The following is a 19,616-nucleotide window of genomic DNA, read 5'->3' as shown; positions in this document are numbered from 1 at the left end:
TTTAGAAAACTCGTATTTAAAGCCTTGTTATCAACAGGCACTCCAATCCTAGAGATGCTGGCAAGAAATGCACAGGAATTGGTGACTAATTGTGTAATAAAAAAGAAATGTGAAGTCAAATAGAAAGTCTTAGTTTGTGTTCCGGAGCGCTAGGAAAAAGTAATGACAAAACCGATCTGAGAAAATTAGAAAGAAAACTCCAGGATACAGCAAGGTATATGGTGGAGGGAATATAAGGGCTTGATGATGTCACTGTTGAGATCAAGATTTGTCTTATTTACCAAAGACTTTGAACCAACAATTTTTACTTGCTTTCTAAATAAAGAAAGATGGAGAAACAAAAAACAAGTCAAAAATAAAAAGGAAAAAACCTCGTTGGCTCCTTATAGAAACAAATCTAGAATGGTAATAGTTACCTTCTCTTCTTCCCTTTGCCTTCACACACATGCCACTTAGCTCCAAACCAGAGATTTAAATGCCAGCAATCATTGAAAGCAATCATTAGTATCAGTAGGAGTAATATGAGGCTAAGAGATTAGACAGACAAAAGCTCAGTATCAATTTGTCTTTACTGATCTGCTGTGGCCGTCGATACTGCTTCTAGTAATTGGGTTCCGACCTTGTTTTCCTACAGGGTTTATTCTTAATATTATTATTGGGGCCAGTCCTATGCCTGACCTGTGTCTTGGTTCCACACTCAATATTTCAGTTTCTCCTGGCATATGATTCTTACATTTCCTATCTTAGTATTTTTGGTTTTGGAAATGCAACACAGAAACCAATTCTCTATGGTCAAGTGTTCCCCAATACATATACATATTTTTTTTTCTCAGAACTTCACTAATGCCTATTGCTTACAGGCCTTCACTTGCTACCTACCACCTGCTAGAACTTTCTTGCTGCTCATCTGCTTTGGCATCCTGACTACTGCCCAGCTATCTGTGTGCATCACGTTCCTCATACTTACAGATTTTTTGAATTTGGAATACTGATTTTCCATTTGGTTTACCACATGAATTAACAAGCATCTATTATGTAAAAGGAGAAAAGCGATGGCATAGGGAAAGAAGCTCTGATCTCCCTCCTGATCTCCAGGAGGAAAACTAACACAGAAAAAAGGAAAAATCTCAAAATAGAGAGGGAAAAATCGAATGAGAGCTATGAGGGCTGTGTAAAGATCACAGAAGTTGACAGGAAGTATAAACATTTGGGCTAATAGACCAATAAAGCCCAAAGATTTGGATAATTTTGTTCTCCAACAAATTTTCCTTGGATATCAAAGTATGAATAAACTCAGTCTAATGATACCAGATCCTGAACTTATCAAAATCCTGTATGAATATGTGTTTTCATATGTTAATTGGCCATAAAGAATTGCAAGGAACAACTTGAAAGATAATTTCAGGTGTACCCACATTTGCCAGAATGTTGTGTTTCTGAATTGATTCTGATAGGCCTTTTGTTGTTTCAATGATAAAAACCTAATTATAAAAAACCCACATAAGAATCATTATGCCTTTAAAGAAAAGCTAAAAGCTAGAAAGGTAATCTTTTTTTTTTTTTTTCAGGATGATACAGGTTAAGAAAAAAAAGAAAAACAAAAACAGAGACATAGCTACTTCACAAAATAGTGAGAAAGTGATTAGTGGAAATGGATAAATTCAAAAAAAGTATAAGGAATAGAACACTACAAAGAAATATGCAAAGACTTTAGAAGTATATACAGTAATTGGAACCATCTGCTAACAAGTACAGGTACTGCAAGACCTGTTTCAAAGACCAAATTAGACTCATTTGCTATTAGCAGTACATATTTGCACTCAATTAATGTCCTAAAATCCTTTAAAAGTATGCTCTCTTAAGTGGGTTAAACATGCTCATTGTTATCTTGTTTATACTAATAATTGGCTGAGCAAATCTTTTCTTCATATCTAGTACAAAGCTAAACTTTATCAAGCCCAAGCTGAATTATCATAAATTCCATATTAGCAGAAACCAAACTAATGAGGTTCGATTGTACCAAGGAAATTGTTTTTGTCATTTGCTTAATTTCATCTGCTTGTATAATAACAAAAAATTCAAATGATAGAAGGGGTAGATAATTCAGTATTTGCAAAAATACCTGTAGAAGCAAGGCAAACTTTCAGAAACTCTAATTTAGTGCTATATTTATTTGTTTAGGTTCAGTGTATAATCTGATGTTAAGTGTATTACTGTACCATGCTATTATGGAACAGATGTTAAATGCAATGTAAAAATGTCATGGGTAAATGATTGATGATCCTCTTTGCCATTTCAAAGTAAACCATGATTATTTATATGCTTGGACATTGCTTGAAAGCATCATATTAAATCTAAACAATTGATCCATTTTCAAGGGTTTTTGTATAATGTATTATTTATGTGTTTTTTATTCTTTTGTTAAAATGCTCCAGTATAAGGAAGTATTTAGAGTCTGAAGTGCTCCACCCAGTCCATATGGTAGATTTGTTCTCTGTGTAATACTTACCTTTTCCCTCTAGGCCCATATGGCAAGTCCATAGGCTGCCCAGGCCCCTCTGGCCTCCACAGGGGCCATATGGCAAGTTCAGTGAGCACTCATTTACCTTGTATTAATATTTTATCTGCCTTAGACAGAAAAAGAGATCAGATTAAGTAAAGTCAGCCCTTGAAAATGGTTTAGCCATATAATCAATACTGAGTGTCAATGTGGTATGAGATATGGGTTCTGTTATTTCATTTATATGAAAAATAGCAAATCCATTTGAATAATTTATCAAATAATTTCATAAGCTCTTTTGATCACTTGATATACATTGACAGAATAATGTTTAATTATGCTAATCATCTAGGCCATATTAACACATAATAGTATAAGCTTATAAAGTTTAGGACTGGTTTAAACACATAGGCTTTGATATATCCAAAGAGATAAGACTGAATCTAAATTATAATCTATATTACCATAGTAATTGCTCTAAAATTAATCCATTGTTATAACATTCACAGCTATAAACTAAACTTTGCTGTCAACTTAAAGTAGTTAAGAAACCCTCAGCACTCTATTTACAGTTAGAATTTATATCAAAAATATGGAATACATTAAAATACTACATTTCTGCACCTTCTACTGCCACTACAAATTCATATAAAGTTATCAAATAAATGAACTTCATGGGGCAATTTCCTCTTATTGTAAATATACTCAGTTGATAAAATGATTATTTATTTTTACAACTTCATTAAATTTCAAGATATAGATATTATCTCTACGTTTTTCTCTTTAACACCTGATTGTATTGATATATACATGTGCATGATAATATATTTCCTTATCAAATTACTATTCCAGAATATGCCACAAAAACTTGCATATCCTTTATGCTAGTCACAGTAATATACATATATTTCTTTTATCTCCCATAAAAAGATACTTATCTCATTTTTAAAAACATCTTCACTAATAACCTGAGCTCACTTATTCAAAATGAACAAAAACAACAACACAGCCCACTACACTTATGGCAATTTTTTTTTTTTAGACCTTAGAATTTTTTCCAGAGAGAATGTTTATAAGTTAAGTTTATGCTTTGTTGCTTGGTCCTTTCTTTAATACATCTACAGTATTTTCTTCTGGGCCAGGTCTTTTAATCAGCCAACCTTCTTTCCGCGAAACAATTATAAATAGTTGAGTCTTTTTGATTTTATTTCACACAATACACAGAACCTATTATCATGTTTTGGCCACATTTCCTCTGAGTCCCCCATCTGTAATCATACTTGTTATGATCTCTGTCCAGAATACATTTGCCAGGCCAATGTAAATTCCAAGATCACATCACATAGGTGATACATAATAGACTGTGAAGTCACTTGAAATTTTAAAATGATAATATTGAAATAAAAATGTTAATGTGTTTAGGTTTGTCACCTGTTAGTGCAAGTAAAGTCATAATTAAACTATAAAGACAACATCGGGATCTCTGACAGCTTATTTTAGGCTTGTATATATAGAAACATATTTTAATGAAAATATAAAAGTTTAATTTTATGCACTGAATATTTCCATGGAGTCAGCACTTTGCTGTTTTGTGATAACATGTTAAAATTAATGGGATGTCTTAACTAAGTTCTTTCTGCATATATACATATAAAAAAGGGAAAGCTCTGAACCTGACTTCATAAATAACACTCACTGTGATTTTGTTAAAGTTTAGATGTGTGGATTTTGTATTTGAAATACTCAGAAGGTTACAGGGTGCAACCCTCCAACAATATCTCTGAGTCTTCAGGGACAAAATCCCATTATGTGGAGTTCAGTGAAGAGGGTAAACACCACCGTAAAGAAATACAAATTGCACATATTTCCCATTTAGCTAGTGTCACCAAAGTGCACCATTTAGAATTCTAACCAGTTAGGACTTAGTCTTGGAGGTCAAGTACCTTGTGAACCTTGTCATCTCATTGATGACATCATATCCCATCCATCAGTTTTTTTCAGGAGTACACTTGCCATCTGCCTAGCACACGTTGTTACAACTTACTAGACAAATTCACAGGGCAACAATCTGTACAATGACACTGTTATCTTAATGCTGGCACATACTGAGATAACAGCCACTGTTCCTCTGTCAGAGGACAATGATTCTGCCCTCCAACTCTAGAAGAGAACTTAGGACACTGTTTACACTTCTTAAGTCTTATAGAAACTATAAGCATACAGGCAGAAGCATTTTTCTCCATTGTAAGATTACAAACAACACTCTCCTCACAAGGATACCATTCCAATGAAAAATTCCCTCTTAGGGTTTGTGGGCTGTGAATTCCTTTTTTTTTTTTTTTTTCAGTGTGGGAATAGGATATATAAGAAGGATACTCGAGTATCCCTTAGAAACTTAAAAACAGTAGCATGCATTATCATCAAGCAATAAAACCCAATACCTCCTTTCCACTTGCTAAAATAATATAATTAAAATAATTTCCCAGCTTGTTCCAGATGACTACAATCTCTCTTATTTTTTTTTTCTAAAGGCATTTAATTAGCCAAAAGAGGGTCTCAAACAACTAGCTGACACTGCATACCTGCAACTCAGATAGGTCCTCTGGAAAAACCAAGGACAGTGTCCAAGTTCACGTACCTGTACTTTAGCAGCTGTTTGTTTGCAGCATAGAATTACCAAGCATGTTTAACCTAGCAGCTATCAAAGCCCTTATGACTTGGTGAATTCCAGCATAACAGTTTCTCTATTCCTTAGCTTTAAAAATTATATATTTTTAGAGAAGAAGAAGATGATATTTATTTTGTATTACATGGAAATTCATCCTCTGTTTCTTCTTTTGGCTTGTCATTTATTCCAGCTTCCACTGTGATCAACATTGTACTAAAATAAAGTCAAGTACAACAGCCGCTCCCTGCCCATCAAAACACACAGACGTCTGCCAAGCACTTGTAACAGCTGGTGTTACATTAATTAGTTTAAACTATTTATTTCATCCATCTCCAGAGCAGATTGAGCAAAAACATTAGAGATTATTCTAGCATCTGTAAGTGCCCAGCAAACATTAACCAAGGAAAGTTAGAATATTCATCAGTATCATACATACACATATACATAAATATATATTTATATGTATATGATTTAAGAGTCTGAACAGTCATTATAAATAAGTGAGTAAACTCCATCATATACTTAGGGAGATGTTTTATTAACTGTCTTTACAAACATTAGTTTTTGACTTCTATTCATCTTTTGTGTCCACAAAGTTTCTCTCTTTAAAAATTATCACTAGAAAGCGATAATAATTCCCAGCTATATGGGCCATTAAACAATATATGACAGGGACTGGGTGACTCAGTGGATTAGTCACAGATTTTATGGCCACTGTTGGAATCCTGCCCTAACTACAGTGATCAAAACACTGTTATCAAATGGTTGTAAAAATCTCAATTAAAATTACTTCTATGGCCTCCACTAGGTTCTTAGCAAACTACATCCCATAACATGAATCTACACATTATTGACAAAATTAACTCAACTGCCACTTTTTGGCTTTAGAGAATTTGGAAATTAACTACCTAACTGACTCTTCAAGTAATGGTTGTCAACAGGGGCTTGATTATAAATGTGCATCCATTAAGCACCTGTCAGTCTATGTTTTTTTGTAGGACTTGTAGATTTTCAAGACTACATTATCTTCTGCCATGCCTTTTTTAGAAATCAAATACATATGTATTAAATTAACATTGGATGTAACTGTTTATGAAAAACAAAAACCTTCTGAAATATCCAAAGACTAATTTACAGAAGTAGTGATGGAGAACAATTAGGATTTTTGAATTTTTATAGAATATCAAAATAGCACTATGTAAATTCCCTCAAGGTTGATGATTCCCAGAGCAATCTGTTTTACTCCACCAAAAGCAATGACTTGAGTAGAATCTGACACATGACTTAATCAACTAAAGGCAAACAAAAAGGTCTACATGATAGATAGCAAACAAACATTTAGGAAATAAATAATCTAATCTTCAGTGAAGGAAAGTAATAAAGAGTAGAGGGCATTAGGGAAAACAGTACTGAATACCTTGGCAAAAGTTTTCTGCATAAACACAGCCAAAAGTCCTGAAGCACTACTTGTTATTCCTAGAGTTAAAAGCTTTTGCTGTTTTAACCTTACACACAGGTCAAAAATCAATCTCTATAAAGCAAATTAATTTTATTTCTTGGCATTCTCTTTTCCTATACCAAATGGGGGAAAAAAAAGGAAAATGAAAAAAAGAAAAAAAGAAAAAGAAAACAAAGGAAAAAAGAAAACAACAAAAGCAAAAATTCAATGTAATATAATTCTGTTTAAATTTGTCTCAGATTGAAGTAATGCAGATATTGAGACTAAACAAGCTATTATAAAGTATTTCCTTATAGTAGCACTGCCTAGTCTCCATGTTAGATCCTGACATCTAAGGGGATTTAGCTTGGTTACCTACCTTGGTTTATGGACCATTCAATCATTAAGATGGAACTGTTATGGACTGGGCTGAATTGTATCTCCCTAAAATGCATGTGTTGAATCTCTAATCCTCAGTGTGACTATATTTGAAGATAGGGTCTTTAAGGGGGTAATCAAGGTTAAATGAGGTCATAAGGGTGGGGCCCTAATCCAACAGCACTGTGTCCTTATCAGAAGAGGAAGAAGCACCAGCTATGCCAGCTCACAAAGGAAAGGCCATGTGAAGACACAGTGTGAAGGCAGAATCTGCAAGCCAATGAGAGAAGCCTTAGGAAAAACCAGAACTGCCACACCTTGATTTTGATCTTCTGGGCACCCAGAAGTGTGAAAAAATAAATTTTTGTTGTTTAAGCTATACAGTCTGTGGTATTTAGTTCAGGCAGCCCTATCAAACTAATACAGAGTCCCAGAGTACAGATACTGAAAAACACCAGATAGTGAGGTACTCGTGTCTCAAAATTCTTGAATTGTGAGATATCACAGTGCTTTCTAATTTATGATCATTTAAAACAGTATTTCATTTGTTCCTTACAGCAAGCCTGTCAGACATGAGATTATCTACCCTGCTTTCAACATGAGAAGTCTGGGCTTGGAGTGCTTAACTGGCTTGCACCAAAGCAAAACATTGTTAGGTTGAGATGCTATCTTGTACCTGGACTTCTGACTCAAGTTCCAAGTTATCAACACTCTGTCCTCATCCATGTGTCTTTGGACTTTTTGTGAAAACAATTCCAGTTTTTAGAACCTTTTAGATTTCTGAAAGATGAAAGATTGACAAAGGTGAGTGGAGCAAAATATTTTAAGGAAAAAGTTCAGAAGAGATAAAATTATATTTCATGTCAGAGGTGGGGAAGCCATGGCTATAGGCCAAATCCAGCACGCCACCAATTTTTGTGTATCTTGTGAGCAGAGAATAGTTTTTGCATTTTGAAATGATTGAAAAAATAAAAAGACAAAAATATTTTTTGACACCTGAAATTTATATGAAATTCAAACTTCAGTGTCCATAAAGTTTTACTGGAACAAAGCCACAATCGTTCATTTATTTATAATCTATGGCTGCATTCACACTACAACAGCAGAGCTGAGTGGTATGACAGAGACCATATGGCCCCCAAAGCCTAAAATATTTACTATCTGGGCCTTAACAGAGAAAGTTTGCTGACTCGTGTTTTATACAATAGGATCAGTAGCATCCTTTATTATAATTGTTTCAAATAGTCTAGCTCTGGTTTTTCCAGAGAGCCTATTTAACTCATAACAAACTTATAGGGTATCACTAATGAGCTGATAGTATTCTTTCAATTAGCTCTAACCTGTATTTATGACAGTATTCTATGGGGGAAAAGGATGGTTCAACTTTCAAACAATGCACAAGTGAATTTTTGGAACATACCTGTTGATCAACTTGTGGCTACTTGTTTCAGAGATGATTGATGATGATGAAAGTTGATAGGAATGATAGTTACCCATATCTATACATTATTCAATTATTCTACATCTTCTCCCTAAAGCAGGTACTTATTATTTCCATTTTTTCACATTTGGACAATGAAGATTCCTGTAGCTAAGTAACCATCACAATTTAATAGCATCCTCACTATGAAATGGAGTAGGAAGTGGAATCTAAATTATCCTGAATCTAGAGCTGATGCTTTCAATCATTATGCTCCACTGTCTACAGTAATTTCACTTAGCTAAATATTACTTCTGTTCATTGTTTAATACTTTTATTAGCAAAGTGTTTTAAAAATAACTACAAAACAAAGAATTTTAAAGTTTTCATTAAAGGAACACCCATTACATTCACACCTGATAAAAGCAATACTTCTGAGGACTTGGTGACCCTTTATCACTAATGTTTCAGATAATCTCTTGTTCAAATGTTTGGGTCCTAATCAACGCAGCATGTACATACGTGCAGGATTAAACATTTGAACAGAAATTGATATACACCTAATCAAGAAAATTTATCTGGCAACTACATCACCATCACTTAGTTTTTCTAAGATTTACTTGTAAGAAAAAGATTTTAGCAATAAACTCAAATAAGGCTAAATGTAGCACGTGGCAGTCCAGAGAGAAAAGGCACTAGAAGAGGTCAAACTTGGGTTTCTTCCTGATAGTGTGATTCTTAAGCTCTGAGTCTTAAACAATCTATTAATCATCTCTAAACTTCAATGTCCTCACCATTAGAATGGGGATAAATTGGTACCAACTTCAGAAAATTATTATAAGGATTAAGTGTGATAATGCCATGCTCTTGTCACCACATCACAACCTCATGGGGACGGAAGAACAAATCAATCCACAAGGTTTTATTTCAGACTACCAAGCTGTACGACAGAGAGATAAGTTGACGCCTGTCTCCAAAACTATGAACAAGGATGTAGGAAAGGTGAAATGAAGAAGATTTTTGAGGGAAAATTACATGAGGTAATCAGTAAAGGACAGGGTAACAGGGTTCTGGGAATCTAGTTTGAAGAGGAAAAAATAAAACAGTGGAAACAAATTATTGATTATAACAAAAATAACTAGTTCAAATGCAGGAAGTGAAGACTAGACTACACACATAGGAAAGCCATGTTAAATAGTTACATACAAAATCAAGGAATGGTTTGTCCAAAGGAGATAGTCAGCCTTAAAAGAAAATCAGGCTAACAATAGGAGAATTTGTCTCTGTTATCAGGAGGCACATAAAGCTACAGAGATCTACACATTTGAAGAACGTAAGGGGGGAAATCAAAATCAGTATTAACGTAATATTGGTTCCAGTAATATAACACTAAGGCAGTTAGGTAAGGAGGTAAATATGGCAGGTATATTGGCTATAAAGATTATTTGTAGATATATACACGTGCATACTATATTTCCCACTTGTAAAGCATTCATGCACTTCAGTTATGTTACTTCTAAGCTCTAGGCTCTTTGGGACTCAATTCTCAGACCTGTGGGTCTGAGACCTCCCGGTCACAGGACCTTGAGTTCTGCCTTGTTATCTTCGTCTGTAAAATGGAAGTAATCACAGTAATGTGACTGTCTAAAACATCGCCGTGAGGCTGTTATTATAGCTCTAGTATTTAGAATAGCACTTGGCATATAGTATGTGCTATATAAAAGTTTGCTGTGTTTAGTGAATCTTTTGTAAGCAAATAGAGGGCAGGGATGATATTTTTCTTTCGGTCTCCTCTATAATAGGTTATGACTTTCCCATATTAAATATATATATACAAATATGAATACATAGATTAAATGATATAGATATGGACTTATTACAGCTTTAAATCTCATTGCTATTTAATCCAATCCAATGGGAATTAAAAATATTAAAGCTATTTTAAAACACTTTAAAGCCACTTGAAAAAAAATCAAAATGATCTTTTAGTCTTTCAAACTCAAGGTAAACTGCTGTTCATATACTCTGTCTTCTAAGCAGACACACAACATTTGTTGACATTCTAAAGCCATAATCCATCATTTTCATTTCTTCATGGTTGACTCCTCATGTCTTTTCTTCACCCAGAAAGTTAAGTAATCACCTGATGCCAAAGTATCAGATAAAAATGCCAAATCTCATATGCAGCCAGCTTTTCCTACACGGTCCCTCTCAAACGGCCAACAGAGCAAGGGTATCACAGATACACTGTTGCTGAGCTCATTAGCACACCATACTGTCCTTACTAACAATAATGAAATCCACTTAAAACTTAAAAAAATGAATGCTAATACTTTGATTTCATGAGAGCTTGAAGTCCACGTTTTCTCTTCATTCCAAAAGTCATTGTTTTGTAGGTATTTATAGCACAATAGAATGTCATGTGACATTTCCAGGAAACTGCAAACTACTACAGTATAACAACCAAATCCAAATTGTTCTACTGTGTGGAAGAATCTGAATTGTTCTACATAACTAATGGTGCATAAAACATATTGACTAAAGGATTTTAGTAAATATATACAGTATTCCAAAGCAGCATATATTTGTTTCATAGGCAAGACTTTCTCTACAAAGTACATGGGAAAGTAAATACCTTGGGAAACATCTGGGTTCCTTTTCCAAGAATCTCAGAAGTACCTGGAGAGCAGGGGCGAGGCTTGTGGATTGTAATTCAAAAAAGTGCTACAGCCCACCTCATTGCTCGCCCTTGTCCCCAGCCCCCTTGAGAATCACTTTCTGTTTTGAGGAGAGCATTACTTTAGCTCCCAAATAATCCATCACATTGCTTTTAAAAGTCAAGCTCCAGTGTAAACATACTGATTTCTTACAATTTACCAAATAAAGATGTAAAATCTTCAGCTTATCAAATGAGTTTCACTGTCATCTCTTTTTCATGGCACAATACCATTAAGATTAATAATCACCCGATTTTCGTGATTCTTTTATTCCCCCGTGATGTAACTTACTCAGATACCAGTGTTTAACCCATTTTGACATGCTGACAGATGCAAAGTTCATTCCAAAGGCTGCATGCTGCAGGACGTTCCTTCTTGTAAAAGTATACTATTTCATTTTCTGATGAAATTGTTTTCTGACCTGCCGTTCTTCTCTCTCTTCTACCAAAAAGTTAATTGTTAAACTTTGCTATAAAACCCTTTGTTCTTATTGAAGTTACTTTGCTTGTCTCTCCTACTGTAAGGACACCAAATCCTAAAAGCTGGCAAGAATGCATATGTTTATTTCACCATTGCTCTGCAATTACTGAATGCCACTTAATTATAGCAACAGATGCTCGAGTGTAGGAACCAGAAAAATCAAACGCCTCATTTCCAGGTTATTTTTTTTCCATTGCTTCTGCCAACAGCAGATGTGTGAGCCCCTTGTGCTCTGGCGTAAATACTTATCAAATCCTAACAGGTCACCTATGTCACAAACAACATTTCAGATGCAACTGTTTCACCTGATAATAGGCTCTGAAAATAAAACTGTGAGCTGTAAATACAATGTATTCAGAATGAAATGCCATAATGTGAAATTGCTTTTTCTCCAGCTACAACTGAAGTCCTTGACAGTTTTTGGCAGTGATAAATCACCCTCCCATTAATTGTCTTCTCTCTCATTGTGAGGTGAGCTGCTAAAAGGGGCAGTCAACAAAAATGACTTAAAGGACAAATTTTGGCAAAAAGACAATGAAGAAATCTGTCATTGCTCAGCCTCCAGTAAACTGTCGTGAAACAATCAAAATAGATGTAGCTGGAGTGTTTATGTCTTTGTTAGGAAGATTATAGAATGATAAGTTTACTCTTAAAGAGAGTCAGGATCCGGAGAAACTTAAATTGTGGATCCCTGACACCCTATTTCAAGTGATTTTTCTCCTACAAGACACATTACCGTCTCTTAAATTTGAACATTTTTTCATCTCTTCAGATTCACACTCTGACCCAGAATAAATGAAAAGTTCCCCAATGTGTGATCACAAGTTATAAAATCTTGTTAACGTAATTCTGAATTGAGTGTAAATTTAATTTTTATACTTTAACTTCAGAAATTCTCAGAAAACATATTTTGCCACAAAACAGGCAAAAGAACTCATACTATTCTACATCCAAAAGTGTGCTGCCATCAGTAGACAATTTAATATTACCAGATGCAGTATGAGAAAATTATATGTTACTACAGTGCCTGTCAAATGCACCATTTACATTTTAGTTTATATGCAGCCGTAGTAAGTAAAGACGCGTAAAAACTGGACCCATCGCTGTTCCAGCATTAAAAATGTTCATAGTTACCTCATGTAATCAATGTATTGCTTAAATTGCTGAATCCCAAGTCTAACTGAACAAGATCCCTAAATCTAAACTGTGCCATTTTCTGGAATGGACAAGGTCAACCCTCTTGCAACATCAATATATATTTGAAAATGATACAGAGGTAGAATATTAAGATCACCAATTACTACACAGGTGGAAGAATTCAAATAAAGCAAAAACTGTAACAGGAATTGTATGCTTTCAGGAATCCTTATGGAATCCCACCTAATGTTCTGAAGCGTGATTGACATATTATCATGTCAATTTTTTTCCAGAGGAATTTGAAATAACTTTAAAAATAATTTAGGGGTATTTCAATTAATACGGGAAATCACTGAGGCAGTAACTCTGAAAGGAGTGGTTCAATTTATCAACTAAGTGTTCTCAGTAATAGATAGATGTCTCTGGTTTACATTAAATGGGGCGAGATAAAGAAGTGGTATGTTGGTGCGTCAACACTGTAATTCAATAAAGAGACTAAGTTAAATAAGGAAAACTTAAAATTACCCCAAGTCCCATTTTGTAGCACAAATGGAATGTTATCTGAATATTAATAAATATAGTTTATAGACTATGACATTAAAACATCTTTTGAACGACAGAAATAAAAATCAAGGGATTGCATTTTTTTTTTTCCTTTTTTGGTGATCCGCCAGTTTGAGAGCTTACTGAGAGCATATGGAGATAGCATATTTGCAAGTCCATCTCTGGAGGATTGCAAAAGGCCCTTAGCTTGTGAAAAACAGCAATGTTATTTTTTTTTAACGTTCCCTATATTTAGAGATTAAATCGCTCACTGCACAAACCCATTTGGAACAGGCGCGAAGGTGAAAAGGATAATCAGTACAGTCACTGGTCCGTGTTTCCTAAACGCTTTTGAAAACATTACTGTGCGCAGGCATAAAATTAGCGGCAGGACCTTAAAAAGGCTGGCATTTAGCATGACTTTTTGGAAAGTGACACCCTCATTTTTTTCTTGTAGGATATCATTAAATTTCAATCGCCCTATGGCAGTGCCTTTCCATTAATAACCAATTCACTGTGTCACTTTGGCTCTCCTTTGAAATAATGAGCCTTTGCTTCGCTTTAATAAATTTAAACATATTCTCAAGGCCAGGGAAGATAGGAAACCGCAGATGGGCTGAGAAAAACACGATTCATAAATCCTTAACTGCCTGAGATCGTTGAGAGCAAAACAAAGTAACACTCGTAAAATATTAAACAATCCCAGCTGTATGAGGGAAGCTTCATTAACAAAAATGGACTATTTACTGCCTTGCTCAGAGCCTGTGGGTGGAGAGAGTCAAAGAAAGCTTAAAAAAAAAAAAAATCCCACTGCCATTTCTTGTGATTCTTTAACCAACTAATGGAACAATGAAAATATTATCTGGAAAGTCCAGTTATTGTCCAGGATTAATAAATATTATTTCAAATGCTACAAGTTATTTTTCCCACTGACACATTTTGTTTAAAAAGTACCAAATGAAAACCAGCCTGTTTTTCTTTCTTGGAAATACTTCCATAAGCACGACAAAGTTATTAAGTACTCAAAACACAATGATGTGAGTAAGCTTGTGAACATCCTTATAACAACTGGTTTCTGAAGTACAGGTCAGACTAGAACCAATTTGTTACCTTCTTTTGCTTTTGTGTCTGTATTTTATTACCCACTGAATTGTCCCTTAATACCTAAAGAATTTTTCTATCACTGAGTTTATTAAAAAGGTTAATATTGATAGTCTATTCGGAACCATACTTAAAGACTAGACATTCAATGCAAAAATCCTTCCATAATTGATGGAAATTATGAGATACCATCATCAAGGGCAAAATTTTAAATGCCCTGCTTCAAAATCAAGTCCAGCTTGCTGGTGGTATACAAGTTTGAAGAACTAAGAGATCAATGTCAGTCTGTTAAATGCTAAGAACTTAGAAGCTCTAACCTTAAAGACAAGCTGACAATTTAGTGGACAGAATGTCAATACTTCTAAACATTTCAAGGGCAAAAATATTGCTTTATACTATCTGTGTCACAGTTACTGCAAGAAAAACTTTAGATTTTTCTTCTGCATTCTGTCAGCTCTTTTCCTTTTATTATACAGAGATACATAATTAAGGAGTTCAATATGGAACAATGCAGAGGATGACCCTTTTAACACTACATAGCTAGTCTTTTGATGTTACATGCTAAAAGACAAGATGCTAAAACACGTGCTGAAATACATTCATCCTTCTTCAATCTCTATATATTTTACTAACCAAGTCTTTATATGGATAAAATTTCACAGTATGTGAAAAAGCATTTGAATAAATATGTAAGATCTTTTCTGTCATCATTAGCAATTCCTTTTTCTTATGTTATAATAGAGGCAAATAACTTTTGACATATTACCCAAAAGACAACCTAAGCTGAAAAGTAATATCAGAGTCAGCTTAAGATCAAAAATATTGCCTCCGATGCTTTCTGCAACTTTGTTTCTTAATCAGTAAATGGGAAAAGTAATATTACCTATCTCCAAAAGTTATCTTAGGACTAAGCAAGTTAGTATATGTCAACGTCAACTCGTGCCTGGTACGTAATAGGCAGCATATAGAGGTTACATTATGACTTAGTTTTAAATGCAATAGTTTTGAAGGAAATATTGTTCTTCCATGATGATAAAAATATGTACAATGACTATCACAAAGAATACTTACAACGAACATTTACTGTTATGTAAGAACAGGATGGCTCATACTAGTATTACAAAACTATTTGTTGTCAATTCTTGTCATACATTTAAGACTTCCTTTGAATCAAAATCCTGTCTTCTCAGGAAAGTCTTCTGGGGCTAGCTATTACTTTCAGGTTTAGAATCTGCCTAAGGCTCAATTCTTCCATGGAAAGCTTAAACTTTGACAATTATATTCATCTGGTATTAGATCTGTTATTAATATCTTTGAAATATCTTCATCAGATATTAAAACACTCCCCTTCATTCATCCTTCTAAACAGTTAATAGTTATTTAATAGTTATAAATAGCTACTTTTATTTAACACTTTTTTTGAGGTGAACTGCCTTTCACTAAGTTTAAAAAGAGGTTAAATTGTTGATAAAAGTAGTAATGTGTGCAATTGCAATACACGTAACTGATAAAATGTTTTCATTTTTTCAATAGAAGTTAAATTAAGTATCTTATAGTTACAAATTACTGAAACCAAATCATTTCCTTTTTTTGTCTTGCAACTTCAGAGCACCTTGAAAAGTCACAGATTATATTTCTGAGAATTGAGGTAGAAAAGTGGAAAGAACTTCAATAACTTAGATGTCGTGAGGATGCCATAGTAACTCAGAAGTGAAATAGCATCCTATCTGATTTTAAGTGACTAGTCCCTGAAAAGTTGATATTTTTTTTGTCCCTAACAGTCCTTCATAGCTAAATATAGGAAACAATTACAATGAGAGGCATGTGATCACAGTCTTTGCCACTGGGCTCTCATAAATCTTGCAAGTTCCCAGTGAACAACACCAAATATTTGCAGCTGAGGAACATTTGGTTTGGCTTAAATTAACATATCTCAGCAGTCAGAAGTCATTAAACTTTGCCAATGATTTGAAACAATTTTTCCATCTCAAAAGTGACTTCTTTTTCTGGAGGAAGAAGGTAGAAGAACTAAAACAAATGATATGAGAATGGAAGTTACTAATGAAAAAAAATGATAAAGGTCTTTGAACTGCCTTTGGTAAATTTGTTAAGACTTTTGAAAATAATCTCTTCGCTCTTACACATATCATCAAATAATTCAAGAAGATGCATACCAATTTTATGGCAAACAATGATTCAAGTATAAAAATACAAATATAGTTTACCATGAATTCTTTGTGAATTTAGATAATATAAATTGTAAAGTTGATAAACAAAATATCATGATAAAGAATAACCCAATACTTTCCATTAAAGTTTTCAAGGAGATTGACCACAGAAAGATGCGCTGGTTGGTTTTCCAAAGTTCAGTGATGATATAGAGTTCATACAGGCATAAGAACATGAGCAAATTGTTTGGAGCCATTCAATGATTATATCAGAGAATATTTAAAGTGAATGGATTCAGATGATGAGACTGTGGTGAAAAATTCAGGGTCTTCCCTGGTGGAGCAGTGGTTAAGAATCCGCCTGCCAATGCAGGGAACACAAGTTCGAGCCCTGGTCTGGGGAGGTCCCATGTTCCGCAGAGCAACGAAGCCTGTGGCCACAACTACTGAGCTTGCACTCTAGAGCCCATGAGCCACAACTTCTGAAGCCCACGTGCCTAGAGCCCGTGCTCTGCAGGAAGAGAAGCCACCACACTGCCCCCGCTTGCCACAACTAGAGAAAGCCTGCGTGCAGCAACAAAGACCCAACAGCCAAAAATTAATTAATTTAAAAAAACAGATAAGTGATAAAAGAAATTTATAAGCTTACCACAAGTAAGACTGGAGTTGCAGAAACAGAAGGAGAGGAATAAATAAAGCACTTACTACGTGCCAAGAGCTGTGCTAATTTTATTATGTGATTTCATATTGTGCTTCAAACAATATTTAGATTTGGATATTTCTATTGATTTATTATTATACCTAGCAATTGGGACTTAGATCCAGATCTACCTGCTTTGAGGTCTGTGTTCTCTTTCTAATGCTATGCTTCTGGAAAATGACTTAAAAATATTTACTAAAGACTTCAGAAAACTTTATGATATATTATTTTGCCAAAGGGTATAATCTAACTGCATCTACATATTGCCATTCATTGTAAATGCAAGATCAGCCAATTACAATTTCTTAAACATACTACTTGCGATTCGAAGGTTTCAAGAAATCTGCATTCTGCTTGTAAATATTTTACTTTCTTCCCAAAGGTAAGATCCAAAGTAACTGATACTGTAGAAAACAAACATTTTGGAAAACAAAATTTGGGGACCAGTATTTTAGCAAAATGGCCATTACAGAACAAGCAGAGTCACATTAGCAAAGTTCAACTTATAAATACTCAAAGAAAAAGACTTCTTTACATAGATCTTTTCTATCAAATTACTTAGGTAGTAGTTAAAAGCAACATTTGCATTATGTTGGCCCTCACTGTTGCAGATTTTTTTGAAATAGCTTTTACATAAAATTAGAGTATACTATATGAAATAAATACAAAACAACTAAATATTGCAAATGGAAAAATGAAGTAGTAAAAGTTTGAATGAGTAACACAGCGCAATCATGGAAAACATGTAATGCTTTTTGGCTCTGTGTGTCTTGCAACACTGAGGAAAAATTAATGTTATTTGTTTTACTACTTAGAGAAGGGCCTGGAACAACAAATAAAGCTCTCTCAGTGCTATATATCAATTCTAGGGCGTGCTGCACTTGCAGAAAGGGGAAAATATGTTCTGATCACTGCTCCCATGTACTTTTTTTTTGTTTGTTCTATAATTTTCTAACTTATGTGGTTTGGTAATCATTGTTTTAAAATATATTTTACTTTTTTCTCTTCTTTATTAATATCTGAAAGTTGTCCTATAACCTTTGGACAAAGTCAAGTAAATTTTTTAAAAGTTACTTAAATTTTAAAGGAGGTTACAACACTGCTCTTTTTAGAAAAGGGAAAAGGGTTGAGAGAAACTCTAGGGGAAGGGGTGAGCTTGAAGCTCATTCTTAAGGTCATCACTTGTTTGTAGGTTGCCTACTTACCTTCTCAGTGTCACTTTTCTGATTTCTTTTGGTATAGAAGCTGTTAAATGATTAAAGATCTCTAATGATTTCACAGAGGGAAGAGAAAAGAAAGACAAGCAGCCCACATTTCCTGATTATCTTCTGGCTAAAAAAATAATAATAAAATCCTTAATATTAGAAACTAATATTTTGACATCATGGAGTTGATATTCAATGCATATTTTTTGAGTAAGTAACTGCAGAAAGGTAAAGACAAATCGGACTCTTTACTTGTAAAAATAATTTTCAGTTCTTCTCCATTTTATTTCCCTCTGAATGTTTTTAAAAACAGGATTTCTAAAGATAATTTCTAGATTGGTTTTAGACTATCATTTTCAGGTTTTTGTTTCCTTCCCTTCTTATGATCAACATGAGGGATGGAGGACAGAGGGAGATGTGAGGAGGCGTAAAAATGAGTTAGAAAAATATATGTATAATAATAATAACAAAAATAAGATAATTATGTGTAGGCAAATTTTAGAATTTAAGTAGGTATCTTCCCTTTGTTAGATAATAATTAAAAGGCATGCTTTGGATATGAACATTTAGAGACAAGGACAAACATCTCTTTATTGAGAGAGAAGTGCTTTCCTAGCTTTCAAGAAAAGTAATAGAGTTTAACAAACAATAAGTTTTATTTGAATTTTTTGTCTTATCAAATATGTTATATTTATTACCCATGTATAAATATACACTGTTAAATCCACTCAAATTATTTCAGAACATAACTGAATTTCAAACACACGTGCTCCTAATGAAGAAAGGTCTATGGAGGGGCTTACAATTTTATAAACAAAAAAAAGATGTTTGTCCTTGCATAAACATATGAGAATTGAAGGAAAACTCAATGGCAAATCATTAAGAGTTATAAAGCTATGGATGAAGACCTCTAGATTGAATTCTGAAACTCTGTAGTCTCATATGAGATCAAGCGAAATTCTGTTTAATAGATGTATTTGCATAATGAGAACATCAATGCTTCTTTTTTAAAATATTAACTCAGAAGTAGGGCCTGTTAACTCCTGAAATATTAAAATCATAAGAAGAAAGGAATGGATGGAAAAATCAGCCCTTGAGATACATACACAAAGCTAACGTTATAGGAAAATATGAGTTACACATCTAATGGTTTTAAGTAGT

At 34.0% G+C, this 19,616-nt stretch overlaps 1 protein-coding gene across 2 annotated transcripts in view; it reads right to left on the bottom strand.

Moving 5' to 3' along the window:
- The window catches only part of DACH1 (dachshund family transcription factor 1), a 400,280-nt gene that overhangs the window by 64,967 nt on the left and 315,697 nt on the right, over nt 1-19,616 (bottom strand). The window lies entirely within an intron of this gene.

The sequence above is a fragment of the Hippopotamus amphibius genome, chromosome 14, assembly GCF_030028045.1.
Source record: "Hippopotamus amphibius kiboko isolate mHipAmp2 chromosome 14, mHipAmp2.hap2, whole genome shotgun sequence".
Classification (NCBI taxonomy): domain Eukaryota; kingdom Metazoa; phylum Chordata; class Mammalia; order Artiodactyla; family Hippopotamidae; genus Hippopotamus; species Hippopotamus amphibius.
Note: the sequence above shows the minus strand (reverse complement) of the source record. Positions and strands in the feature narration are given on the sequence as shown.